Source organism: Rhinolophus sinicus, chromosome 17 (genome assembly GCF_057876585.1).
Source record: "Rhinolophus sinicus isolate RSI-liver-muscle chromosome 17, RSI-T2T, whole genome shotgun sequence".
In the NCBI taxonomy this organism is placed as follows: Eukaryota; Metazoa; Chordata; class Mammalia; order Chiroptera; family Rhinolophidae; genus Rhinolophus; species Rhinolophus sinicus.
The window spans coordinates 33425001-33439771 of NC_142517.1; the positions used below are offsets into that span (position 1 = coordinate 33425001).

Consider the following 14771-nt stretch of genomic DNA (forward strand, 5'->3'; position numbering starts at 1 on the left):
GTCTATAGTGTCCTAAGGCCTACAAAGGCAAATTCATACTCTACTGCATGGTAGACATCAGACCTTTACCTGCTTATCCAGCTTGTCTGCTTCCAGTCTATACTACAGTTATACCTAAGATCTTATATTTCTTTTAACAAACGACATGTAGTAGGCAGTATTCTAAGATGGTTCATAAGATTCCTACCTCCTAGAACACAAACTCTGTATAGTACCTCCCTTTCAGTGTGGAACCTTAATCAGTGAGCCTTTTTAAATGAGGATGTAGAAGTCAGACGTGGAAGAATTCAGAGATATTGCAGCAGATGCCCTGCTGGCCACAAGAGACTTCAGTCATATAACCACAAGGAATTAAATTCAACCAACAACCTGAATAAGCTTAGAAGCAGACCTGAAACTGCAGAGAAGAACCCTATCCAGGAAGACGTTTTGAGTGCAGCTTTGTGAGACACTAAGCAGACAATACCCCGAATTCCAACCTATACAACTGAGATAATAGGTATATGTTTTTCTGAGCTGCTATGTTTGTGGTAATGTGTTATGCAGCAGTAGAACACTGATACAACATGTTTTCTTAATCTCCTTGTCATTCACTCCTTGTTTTGTCTAATTTGTCTACCATGTCTGCCTGGTAGATACTGTCCCACTGTTCAAGATTCAACTCATACGTTATCTCCTTTAGGAATCCTTCCCTGCAAAACACCTTTTTCCCAACCCTCACTAATTTGTTTTGCCGTGTCTTATTCTTCCCCTCAGTGGTTTTCATTGTGCTAACATTACTTCTTATGTATGTCTATTATATTAGAGTAGCAGTGTCCTTATTTTGAACTAAAGCTACAGTCCCTGTCTGGGCAAGACCAGTGTTACACTGGAACCAAGTTTTCATGATTCTCCTGATAAAAGTGTATGTCAAGTGTCCCTGGAGGCTCACGGAGATATCCAAGAGAGGACGCAACCTGGAGCAGCAGTGACCAGGTTCTTGTCTTCACACAAGAAAGAATTCAAGTGCAAGACAGATGCAGGAAAACACAGGAAGTTTATTTAAACATAAGTACACACTTGAGAGGGAAGTGCAGGGGAACTCAGAGCAAGTTGCACCAAGGAAGTCCTGACCAGGGGTATTTATACCTTCCAGGGGATAGTTTTGGTAACATTTCATTGACGAGACTCATCAGTTTCCTTCCAGTATGTAGGATCCTCAGTTTCCTGCTCTTTCTTCCATATTTGGCTCCTTTGGCACTGTCATGGGGTCAGATACATGCTGGGAGTTGTAGTAATCACAATGTAAATGAGAGTATAAGGACCTTATAATTAGCTAAAGTTCAGGTCCTGGTCAAAGGGATTAGCCATGCTGGATAAAACTGTTTCTTGTTCTTTTCCAGCTGCTGGTGCCAGATACAGTCACTTGTTAACTTTATAACCAGTGAGGCACATCACGTTGTACCCTGGAGGGGGTTGTCAGTTTCCTAGGCTAAATATCCTGCCTCACAAGTATCCCGAAGATATTTGATTGTCTCAGCAGCAATGCGGCAGGTTTTTGTGAGAGTGTAACATTAATCTTACTGTAACTTAGATTTCTCCCTACATTAACCCTCAACAGATTAAGATTTGTTAAGTCCATAGTTGATGATAGAGAAGGTAAAAACAAAATTTTAACAATTGACTTATGGTTTACAATGGCATAATAATGACACCTCTATTACAGTGGCCTCTTCTTTCTGAAATTATTCCAAAACAACGAGAATTGTAAGAAAGAGTTGAGAAAAACAGCTCCATTTTTGGTGAAACCAGAAACTATCTGTAGCTCTAAAAACTACATGAAGGATGCCTGCTAAGTCCAATGAAAATATGATGCAAGAAAATGCTGAGAAAGGAAACCTGCAGCCGTACCATCAGATGATGCTGGCATAGAGAACTCTCCCACATAGGTGGTCACTCACCCTAAAAGATAAAATATCACTAACAATTGCATTTCTAGAATAGTAGGACAGGCTAAGGGAGCTTTTCTAATCCTTGTTTATCATCACAGAGAAGCAAGAAGATGAAGCTGGAGAAGAGAGCACACAAATATGGTGAATGTACAGAAAGCAACCTGCCACAGAGGCCAGATAAATGAAAGCCTTAGAACTGTCAGCCGCCCTGCAGCTTCTGATTTCTTTCAGCGGGGAGAAATAAAAGGTAAATAATCCCTCTCCCTCTGTATATTTCTCACTATGTGTGTACATGTGCTCATGTGTTTGTGTAAATCGTATATACTCATACATGCTGTTATATTATGTCTAAGGAACCCAAAATGCAACTTGAATTATTAAAAAGGAATGCCTTCTTGTTGCACACAGAGACACGTAGTATTAGAAGAATCTCAGCTAATTGTAAACTTGAAACTTTGTGTCATAAGAAATTTCTTATGAACAAGGGAGATATCCTGGTGGCTTATAAACTGTTCTCACTCTTATGCAGCAGCAACCTCAGTAAATACCCAGAAATATATATCAGTTACATACGCATTAAAAGCGGGAATATTCAAGTCACAGTCTCCAGATGGGTTTGAAGGAATAAGGAAGATATAAAGTCCGCTTGAGAACTGGGGGAGGGAGTTTTTCCGAATACCTGACAATATCCTCACCTTGAACAGACAGTATTATTCGCAATCTGCTCCTCCAACAGAAGTATTAGATATGAGCACAAAAGTTGTTCCCTTTTTTGGGATCTTTTGATCAATCCCATCACTTTATACTTATGAAAATGATGCAATTATGTATTTTTAGTGTAATTTAAAATAATTAAAAGGATAGCAGAAAACAACCAATTAAAGTTTGTCAGCAGTTCAAAGAAATAAGCACAATTTACTATAAAAATTATATCTATTGATACTGAACATTATTTTGATCAAAGGCCAAGCCATACTAGATATGATTGCTAAGGTATATACTTCTTTTATATGTTATATAAAGGCAATCCCTTTCTAATGTATACATTTTGCATGTGTGTGTATATATATCTATATATATGTAACATGAACATATGCACATATACATATGTCTTTTATGAGAGAAAATAAGAGAACTTGTAGTAGAGTTGAGAACAAATAAGGAAATTGACTACCATAACTTATATTTAATATTATTTTGTAAATGCACTGGTTAATGGTATTTACATGAAAAAATGGGGTATAAAAATTGGTAAATAGGAAACAAAGTTAAAATTATTTATAGTGATATCATTGAATATCTATAAAACCCGAAAAAAAACAGTAAAAAGGTATGATAAGCAATAAGAGATTTCAATAAGATGGTTGGTGCAAAGTCTATATATATATATATCATATATATGTTAAAAATGTATGCACATTTTAAGAAAAGAAAAGTCTATATTAAAATTGTAATACTCAATATATATCAATAACAAAAGATGAATATAAGTCATGCTTGACTTCTGCAATTACAAGAGGTGCTCAAAGTGGTTAGCATCAGTGTAATTTTAATAGAATTTCTCCTTTCTTAAAATGTATATACTTTTTGTGTATATATATATATATATATACATATATATATATAAATATGTACTGTTTTGTATATATATATATGTGTTTTGTATATATATTTATTAGAAAAATATTGTTAGAAAGGGTAATGGAAGAAAGTGTTTCATTTACAATAGCCACACAATTATAAAATATGTCTGAATAACCTAAAAAAGAAAATATAGCTGCATTCTATGAAAAGACTATTATATTATGTCTAAGGGACCCAAAAGGAAACTTGAATTATTAAAAAGGAATGCCTTCTTGTTGCACACAGAGACATGTAGTATTAGAAGAATCTCAGCTAATTGTAAATCATTGTGTAAATTGTGATGCCTGTAGTCTACCAATAGGATATTTTCATTAGTGATAAACAAGCTGATTTGAAAATTCATGTGGATAAATAAATCTTTGAGATTAACTAGGAAATTTTTGAAAGGTAAGACTCATCAGGTTGACTTGAATACCTGAAGATATTTAAGCACATGAAATATTATAAATGTTAATAATTAAAGTAGTGTAGTATTTATTCATAAACAGAACAATGGTAAAGAGTCCAAATATAATGCAGATATGTATGGGAATCTGGTACATGCTAAAAATGGCATTTAGGTCAGTGGAGAAAATATAGATTAATAATGGTGTTGTGTAATTGGTTAGTCACATTGAAAGAAAAAGTTTGTACCACAACCTCATTTCTTATAATCATTTGGAGATATAGGTAGTAATTAAATTAAGAAGATGAAAGAAGAAGAGAAAAACAAAAAGAGGAAACTATACAATTATTAAAATAAAATTTGATTTTTTATATTTTAAAAAATAATTTTGAAATGGGAAAAGCCTCTATAAATATTAAACAAAATTACAAGAACTGAGACCACCTGCATTAATATAATTAATTGTTAGGATTGAGAACTGAGACCACCTGTATCAACATAATTTAACTGTTTGCGCCATAAAATTCTTGCCTAAGAAGATAAGCCTAAAAATCATTAAATAACTTCACTGTTTGCTTTAGGAAATTCTTGCAAATCAACTCATCTGGGTAAACAGTTTGCTTACTGGATGAAAAACTCACTCTCAGGACAAAAATTTGCTCACCGAGAATCTCTTCAGTACCCTTGCTTTGCTGTGTCCACCAGTCCTACACCATTATGTCATGAACTTTGCCCAGTTCAGCCAGTTCTCCACCTTGAAAGACACAACGGTAAACCATCTGTGTGTAGACCCACAAACCCTTTAAGTACCATTTCCTAACGTTCACTTTTTGAGATACTACTAAGATTCTCTCAAGGTAGTTTTTCCCTTGCTATAGTAATTTTTTTAAATTCAGATTTACTTGATCAGTAGGTTTTCCTGGTAATCCATTGTAGACAGTTGATAATCCAAAGCAATTTAAAAACTTCATATGGAAGACATACCAAATCAAAAGAAAAGCGATAAAGTGGGAAGTTGTGATATGATAAATGATAAACTTGAATACAAGTCATTGACAAAATTTTATTTACCTAAACATTTTAAAGACCCAATGAATTGGGGAAAAAAAATGGAAAAGTGTTACATACATGAAAAAATGTTTGTATCACGTGAAATACAAATGGTTTTAAAATACATGAAAATGAGCTCAACATAGATTATTTTGTCAGTAATGCATATGCTGTTTTTCAATTTTCAGATTGTCAAAGGTCAAAGTATTGTAAATATGGGGAAACATTGTTGCAGAGTTTGTTTGGATGCAGCTTCTCTTTTTTTTCTCTACCTCCCCCCTTTTTCATCCCCCCACAACTCCCAGTCAAGCTGTTGCTGTTCTCATTCTAGTTACGGAGGACGCAGCTCACTGGCCCATGTTGGTATTATGGGCATTGCGCTCTACCCAGCTGAGCCAGTTGGTCGCAGGCTGCTGCCCAGCAACTCATAGCACCTCTCAACACCTGCTGGGCGTGTATGCTTGCCGCCATCCGCTCACAGCAGCCCACGGCAGGCCGTGGCAGCCCAGCTCAGGGTGGAACCGTTGTTCTCAATCTAACTGTAGATGGCACAGCTCACTGGCTCATGAGGGAATTCAACCGGCGACCTTGTTGTTAACCGTATTGCCCTGAAAATAAGACCTAACTGGAAAATAAGCCCTACCCCAAAAATAAGCCTCAGGTAAGATTGTCAGCCAGATGGACACATTTAGTGCACCCATTGCAACACATGATGGATGTATTGAATTATAAAATAATATTAATATATAATTAACTATAAATAAATAATGCTATTGACTTTAATACTTAAAATAAATGATAATATAAATGATAATTAAGTATTTGTAAATACCCGAGTGGGCCACTTTGGATGAGAGGTAAATACCTATGTAAACAGGTGAACTTGAGACTTATTGTTGAATGACCAGTTGGAGTACAGACACAACATTGAATAAGGTGCACACTTGATAACAAACGGACATGGTTGTGTCTAATATGAATCTTCATATGTTGTAATCTGAATCTTCATATGTTGTAATCTGAATCTTCATATGTTGTAATGGACGTACTTAATGCATTTGTATGAAATAAAGAAATGTTTTCTGAATTTTGGTGCCTGAAATTTTTCATCGCTTTTGTGTGGACCATCATTCTTAATTGTCATCATTTTTGTTGCTACTTCTGTCTCATAAGTCTTCAGTTAACACTTGATTTAATGGTAGATTTAAAGGGAACAATATTTTGGATGCTATACAAGATGAGGGCAAAAAGAAAGCTATTCTGTTGAGTACAAGAAAGGAATTGTGAAGGACTCTCGGGGCAAGAATCTTACGGCTTTCTGCAAAGAGAAGTTGGATATCCGAATGGTCTGAAAATGGTGAGCAGAGGATGACAACCTTAGTCAATAAATGGATGAGGGAAAAACTAAGAAACACAAGTGTGAATCAGGTTGGCAACCATTATTTCCTGAGCTGGGAGACATCATCTGTGAATGGATTGTTGACAGAAGAGCAAAGTCTTTGGTTGTGCGTAGGGCTGGTATTCAAGCATTTGCCCTTGCAATGGCACCACAGTTAGAAATATCCACAGAAGAATTAAAAGCCTCATAACATTGGGCTGGATGGCTTCCTTCAGTGATGTGAACTGTCTCTAAGATCGACAACACTGTTCAAGCTGGAAGATACTGAACTTATTAAATGTGCACTTGCATTCAAGTCCTTTGTTGATGGTATCGACTTTTCTAAATACAAACTCTCCAACATGATTGCTATGGATGAAACTGCAGTGTTTATGGGCCAAGGATCCCAAAGGACAATTGATCAGAGAGGTGCCTCGTCAATCTACATTCCTTCCACTGGTTACAAAAGTGCATGTGTTACTTGTATTTTGGAAATTCATCTGGATGGAAAGAAAGCCCACCTCTAATCATCACTAAGGGCAAGAAAGATAAGGTTGAACATGTTTCAGGCATTTATGTTCTTGAAACCGAAAAAGCCTGGTGCACACAAGCAGTTATAAGGAAGTGGGTAGATTTTATGCTGCCACTTATTTTGTGAAGTGGTCAAAGAAGTCTGCTAATCTGGGATTCAACCAGCACTCGCTGCTCTACAGACATGAAGAACTTCCTTGCAGCAAGAAGAATAGATCAAATAATGATTCCCGCAGGAATGGCTGTCTATTTCCAGACTCTTGATATTACAATTAACAAGCCATTCAAGGGCCATTTGTGTATGGAAATCAATGACTACATTGAAAATAGAATTAAGAGAAATCAGCGTGGAAACTGTGTGAAGCTTAGCCTACAAGAGGTCGTGAGTTGAGTGAAGAATTCATGGGATAAAATCCCTGATAGCTGTGTTGCCAATGCACTACGAGCAGGCTGCATAGACAAGAAGTACTCCTTTAAGGAGAGCTCTATTGCTGGACATGAGAGACTGGGGCCAATGATTCTACAGAAAATGGAGTCACAAGAAATTCAAGCCAGAATTCGGGGTTTGGAGAATTATGACTATGTTCCAGAAGAAGATGACATGATTGTATTTGAATAAATGTAAATTTTTGTACATGAATAAGTGAATAAATGCAGATTGTTGTACATGGATAAATGTAGATTGTTGTACATGAAAAAAATAAGACATCCCCTGAAAATAAGCCCTAATGCATCTTTTGGAGCTAAAATTAATTTAAGACCCAGTCTTGTTTTCGGGGAAATATGGTAGGAGCATAGTGCTCCAACCACCTGAGCCACCTGGCCGCCCCTGGATTCAGCTTCTATGGAGTGCAACATGGCAATATTTATTACAATTTTAAATGCACATAGGCTTTGACCAAGGGATTCTACTTCCAGGAATTTACCCTCCAGATAGATTCCTATTAAGTGAAAAAATATATATGTATGAGGTTACTCATTTTAGCTATTTCTGGGAAGAGCAAAGGATTAAAACCTTTAAAATATCCATTATGATGGTATAATTAAAAAGTGACATTTGAAAGCAGCTACTATACATACTAAGATATGTACTCATGTCCACAGCATGTTAACTTTTAAAAAATTATTGAACGGGAGTGTGATTTTTATGCTATGATTCTAGGAGGAAAAGATATATCATTCAAAAGATCAGTATAAAAACTCTTACACTGAAGTTAACAAAATGGTTTAGGGAGATAAATACTTTCCACTGCAAATTCTTTTCAACGCTTTGTCAAAAAATGTGCATTTTTTTTAACTCTTCACCCCAATAACATTGACAAAGAGAGCTTGTTTCATTAAAAACTCTGCTGCTTTAGAACCAATATAATAAATACACTTAAAGGGAATAGAGGTCCTTTCTGTATTTCTGCATGATAGGCAGTGGGGCAAGGCACGTTGAATCTGTAGCAAAGGGAGGCTCCTTCCGTCCAGCGCAGTTACAGTGGGGGTGTCAGTGCCCACAGCAGCAGTAGTGGTGCCCAGATGGCGGCTGGTGAACCAACGCTGGAAACACTGACAGGATAGCTTCATGTGGGCAGCACAAAATGTATCGGTGGATACAATATAAGACAAGTCCCGCAGGAAAATGATAAGAAGGTGAATTCACGTTGGTGCTCTCAAGACTGTTTATGAGGATATGTGAAATCCCTCTGCAACCCTATCCCTGGGTAACCCCTGAAACTGGGAAAGACTTGGCAGAGAACTTGAGGTTTTGCAAAAGCAAGTGAAGATGTAGAATGAGGAGGTAGCTTGTGCTACTCGAGCTACTGTGGTCAGGGGATAAAGGATCATGGTAGGGCACAAAAATTAAAACAAATATATAATGTTTTTTTTGTAAGAGTTTTTAATAACAACAAAAAGTGTATATCAAAATTATCTAGGAGCTCATGCTTGGGGTCAAGTCCTCAAATGTTAATGAATTTTAATGGAGCTAATAAAAAATGGCCCCTATAAGCAAAAGAAACACTTAAGGTATACTTAAGGATATTCTTTCTTCTCACTCAGGTGCTCAGAATTCAGTTCCAAACAACTTGTTCTGAGTAGCTCTCCCTCACTGAACAAGGAATGGCTAGCAGTGGGAATGATAGGAAATAGGTAGCATGTGAATATCTCATCAGACCCCCAGTCCTGCCTGCTTATTCAGCTTTATTTTACTTTCATCTTCACTGTTCTAGCCACCACAATACTCCTTGCTTCAGTCATACTAGTGTTCCGAGTCCTTATTGAAAAGCATTTGCTCTAGTGAGCTGCAGGGAGTGGGCTGGCAGGAGTCCTTCCCAGACCTGCTGCTCCCCTGAGGACCATGCCAAGCAGCTGGGTCTTTTCAGAGCTTCTCAGCATCACAGGAAGCAGCAGATTCCTCCACTGCCTTCACACCTCAAGCCTGCATAATGTCAGGGCTTAAGACAACCAGTACCCTAGGATTGCTATTAGTTTGGAAAATCAATCAATAAGCAACTTGAAATTAATTCCCTATCACGTAAACATTATATTAAGGTTGAAGCATAACATAAAGAATCGGATAGCATGATGATTTCAGCCGATAGCTAATTTTGTTTTTCGAATTTCCTTTAGTATTCATTACCTTTACTACTCTTGGTATTAAGGGGCAGGAAATGCTTTTCATTTTTTTATTGCTTTGTATTTGCTCAATATATATTTGTGACTATATCTTAAGTGCCAGTTTTCTATGGAAACTTGGAAAGATTTTGAACTAACAAGATTATTATTATTATTATTTAATCAAAACATGTTGTATTAAAGAAAATGTTTTGCGCGGGAAGTAGGAAAAGGAGAATGATGCTTCTTGTTGGTGAATTCTGTCCTAATCAATGCTTTATTAAGTGGTCTCCATTCATCATAGCCTCTACACTGTGGACTCATGTCCTGACTTGAAACACATATCCCCCTGTCGTAGGTGAATAGTGTCCCCCAAAATTCATCCCCATGTGCAACTTCAGACTGCGACCTTATTTGGAAATGAGAAGGCCATGTGAAGACTTACTAGGAGGAAAGCCATGTGAAGATGGAGGCAAGGATGGGAGAGGTGCATCTAGAAACCAAGGAAAACAAAAGACTGTCAGTAACCACCAGAAGCTAGAAGAGGCATGAGACAGTTTTGTTCTTCAGAGCTTCCAGAAGAACTCAACTTTGCCAACACCTTGAGTTCAGAATTCTAACATTCAGAACTGTGAGAGAACAAATTTCTGTTGTCTTAAGCAACCCAGTTTGTGGTACTTTGTTATTACAGCCCTAGGAAACTATTATACCCTCTCAAAGACAATATCCAATATAAGGACATTTTATATTATATTTAGTTTTATTGTAATGCCAAAAATTTTGCCTCTATTGAGTAACATTATTGAAGGCAATTAACATTTATTGAACATTTTCTGATTTCTAGGCACTATTCATTAATAATCCACACAACTACTGTGGAATAGACATTAGTACCCCAAGCTCACAGATTAGATTATTGTAATCTTTAGGGGGGGAAGGATCTTGTAATATTAAGTAGATGAGTCACTATTTAAATTCATTTGTATTTACCTCAGTATTTATAGTCTACCTATTAATTTATAAGGAGAGAAAAATGAATTATTTTAACATATAACAAGATTTTAAATCACACTAAACAAAGAAAAGAGCACTCAACCTTTATCAGTGTGCAATCTCTGTATTTAATTTTTCTTCTCCAGAGCTGCAAGAGGTTGGACGATGTGTCATCAATCAGAATGAGCTTACAAATTCATTTAGAAGCACAGGCACATTGGAGGGTGCTATATAGTCAATTCCCTTTTTCAATGAGAGTGCTCTCTGACACCACAAAGCTTTTATGTCAGAGTAAGCCTAATGACAAGACCATTACTTCAGGTATTGACCAAAATTGCAAACAGAAGAGCAATAGGTAGGTTTTCCTAAAGATGTTCTTACAAAGTGGAAACAGTTGAACAAATGCATTACTCTCTTTTTTAAGTAGAGTTTGCCTTTTACTCTATATTAGTTCATGCCTGTGATCCTTAATGATAGATTGATTTATAGCAAAGCAGTTCTTGCCTTGTAAAGGAAGCATCTGTTATAATGATGGGACCAACAATAGTGTTGTGACAGTTCATTAAAAGTATAAGAGTGTTTGGGTTGAGAAGAGTGACTGTGTGGCTCGTCTCCAGCCTACGCTGCATCCAACACTGGGATTCAGACCTACTGGATCTGTCAAGGGAATTCATGTGGCAGAGGACTGGAGAGGCTTTGAGAGAGAATTTATTTTAAGGGATAATGGGGACATCAGAGCACAGGCCTCTATTTATAAAACTTTAGCTCTAAAAAGAGAGATGTATTAGTTTGATAAGGCTGCCATTACAAAGTAACACAGACTGGGTGGTTTACACACAACAATCTATTTTCTCGCAGTTTTGGACTCTGGAAATTTGAGATTAAGGCGTCGGCAAGGTTACTATCTTCTAAGGCCTTTCTCCTTGGCGTGTCGATCACCATCTTCTCCTTGTTTCTTCACATGGTCTTCCCTCTGTACATGTCTGTGTCCACATTTCCTTTTCCTATAAGGACACTCATAATATTAGAATAGAGCCCACCCTAGTGACCTTATTTTAACTTAAATACCTCTGTATAGGGCCTATCTCCAAATACAGTCGCATCTGAAGTATGGGGGTTGGGGGGAGGGTTAGATGTTCAACATATAAATTTTGGAGAGATACAGTTCAGCTCATCAAAGGAGAGATGATTCTCAGTACAATGTTATAATTGTCAAAAAATTAATCCTTGACCCAGATGTCCATAGATTTATGTCTAATTCCTCTGAAGGTTTTGAAAGATGTAGACTCTAAGGCATACAATAACTCTGTGACAAAACGTAATAGCCAAAGTGCGAGAAGCATCCTGCACTACTGCATTGGACATAGTGCCCATGGAGAATCTTCTGGATTCACAGTGTTAAAGATGCTGAAGAAAAAAGAAAAAAAATTTTCCGCTGACACTAGCAAGAACTAAGCTCCCAACTATTTTCTGTTGTACCTATTCCTAAATCTAGGTCATCATGATTCAGTCCTATGGTCCCTGCATCTTGTCCCATGATTAATACAACCTCATTTTCTTCATACCTTTCAAGAATTTGAACAGTGAAAATTCTCTAAAAACAAACAAGCATAGAAAAAACTTTACCTGGCCATCCTCATTTTTTCTGGTAAAGTCTTTAAGCTTCTTGCTCTCCATAAAACTGTCATGTGCTGTTCCCATGTCTCCATATTTTTATAAGAGCTTTGAGCTAATGACTTTCTTTTTCCTTCTCCTACAAGAGCCACATTTGCTTTCTGAGATAATCATCACAGCAAGGATAGACGTTCCTGGCAGAGAAAAAGGCAGCAGTAATGCCCAGCAAAGGTGACGGTGCCAGTGGTAGCAGTAGAGATTATTAACAGTGATTCCAAAGCCAGATGGAAACAGTTCAGCCATAGGGGACAAAGTGTAAGTCAAAATGCCTCCCTATAGTATTCAAACAGAGTGGTTTGGCAACAGACAACCCTGTGGGAAGCTGAATCAAGATGAAAAGGAGGAAAGAATCCATGAAGTTACAGGACTTATCCCTGAGGATAAGGAACCTTTTGGAATATACATATATTTTGGAATATACATTTTAACAGGGACTGAAGTTTCAATGACAGTAAGAGGAGGGGACCTTTGAGATAAATGGGCCTCTATTACCGATATGACCCAGGACAGTAACTTTGTATCATTCTTATGAATGATACTTCCATAGAGTTGTGCTTTAGGGAGACCGTTTTATAGAATGCTGCATTCTACCATATTCTATATTCATATTGTGTTTTCTAGGAATGGTCCGGCCTGAAACAGTGCAATTGCTCATGTCCATGAAATGTGACCCAATATTAAGTCTTAATTTTGGTTGCCTTTAAGAAACACCTTAGATGTACATATCAATGCATTTTCACATGTATAATTATATTTTAATCTCTTTATTCTCATAAATCCTATTAGATAAACATTATATTGTTCATACCTAATGGAGTAGAAAATTGAGGAGTTATTAATATTTTGCTGTTTCTATTATAAAATATTTCAATAGCACAATTCCTAGCACAGTAAGTGTTCAGTAAATATTTGATAACTATGATAAAATTGATGTTTTAAATCTTCATGGATATGAAAACTATTCACAGTCAACCACACTAGTAAGAATAGAGAGTTGCTTGTGTTTTTCATTTTCATGAAGATAAGAAATCCCCTCCCCCCGAAGCCCCCAGCTCCTTGATGGCCAAGAAAAGATAATACTTAACTTAGTAACACACTCAATTAAAAGTAAATGATACATATGTTTTTTTCTCCTAGTATACTAGTAATGATGAGGGCATAATTAGAAAATAATTTTCCTCTCTGAAGACAAAAATCCATTCATTTATTCAACAAATATGTATTGAGCATTTACTATGTGTCAGGTGCTATTCTTGGTGTTGATGGATTAACAATGGGAAAACAAAATAAAAAACCTGCACTTAAGTGAGCTTATATTCTGTATTTAATTACTTCCTCTTAGGATTTGCATTACAGTGATTTAACTTTGGGAATCATCATCTAGTATTTTTTATGACTTCATAGTTGAAGATAGTATATAAGTCATGTCTTGTCCTCTTACAAATGACAGAATTCCAATTCACTCTGGCTTTAAAAAAAGAAAGAAAGGGAAAAAAAAAAAAAGAATCGTTGAGCAAACATGGCTGAATACAGGAACTCATGTTGAAATAAGAAGTTCCCCGTCTTCCCTATTACTTATGCTGTTACCTTGCATTGACCTTGTTTACTGGCAGGCTGTCTACATGCAGGCTTCCAAAACTCCAGGTTTACATTCTACCAGTTTATAATCCCAGGGGGAAAAATATCTCTTTTCTATAGTTCTAACAAAAATCTCAGGTAATACTGTTATTGGTTATGAATGTGTCCACTCATGAATAAATCCCTGACATACAGGCAGTGACCTCATGTCTTGAGCCAGTGGAGGGACTTGTCTCATCTGAACAACATAAACTCCTAATAGATTAGTTAAGGAAAATGCCATTTTGTTACCAAATAAATGAGCTTTAAATTTGGACAGACAACCACAGAACTACATTCTAGCTATTGATGCATATTGAAATTAAGTGATTTTTCACATGGAATTTAAAGGACTTTGGAACCAAAGCCAAATTGGGTCTTAGATTCCTAAATCCTAGGCCAGAATTATTTAATGGTCTTCACTGTCAGTTTTTATTATGGAGAGTAAATAAGATCATGAGCTAATTGTTCTTTGAAAAAGTAATAACGTGCTGAATAAATGGCTATTATACGTGATCCTTAGGCAATAATCTTGAAAGCTCCAGATGTCCTGATTTAATTTGTGCACTTAAAATTATTGTATCTGAGTGAATGTTTTATTAAAATTATTTGGAAAGTATGATATAATAGGTGGATTTTTTATTCAGTGGGTTTGATAATAACCATTTAGAGATGTCTTCTGGGCTAAGACAACAAGAAGTTCTCTCTTACATAAAGAATGAGAAGCGTTGGGTAATATTTTCGTTTGAATAGGGCTCCAGGCTCTAATATAAGGCTTCATAATGGCTGTACTCAGTCCACTCACTCAGCTCTCTCCACGCTCTGAGTACTATCAAACTTCCCCAAGATCAACTCACTGGTCTGGTAGCTCTTTCCCCAATCCTCTAAACTACTTCTCTCCTAAGGGAAATCATTCCTTCCTTATTGCTTCCCCTAGAAGAGCAGCATTCTTGTCTCTCCGGAAAAT

General features: G+C 36.6%; 1 long non-coding RNA gene across 11 annotated transcripts in view; it reads left to right on the forward strand.

The window, feature by feature from the left end:
• The window catches only part of LOC109449577 (uncharacterized), a 490477-nt gene that overhangs the window by 290250 nt on the left and 185456 nt on the right, over positions 1-14771 (forward strand). For 10 of the 11 annotated variants that reach the window (XR_016019526.1, XR_016019524.1, XR_016019527.1 and 7 more), the window contains one exon: positions 2030-2178. This is a non-coding gene — a long non-coding RNA (uncharacterized LOC109449577). Of the gene's footprint in view, positions 1-2029; positions 2179-4541; positions 7055-14771 lie in introns of those variants that run through there. The other variant, XR_016019529.1, reaches the window with a different exon arrangement.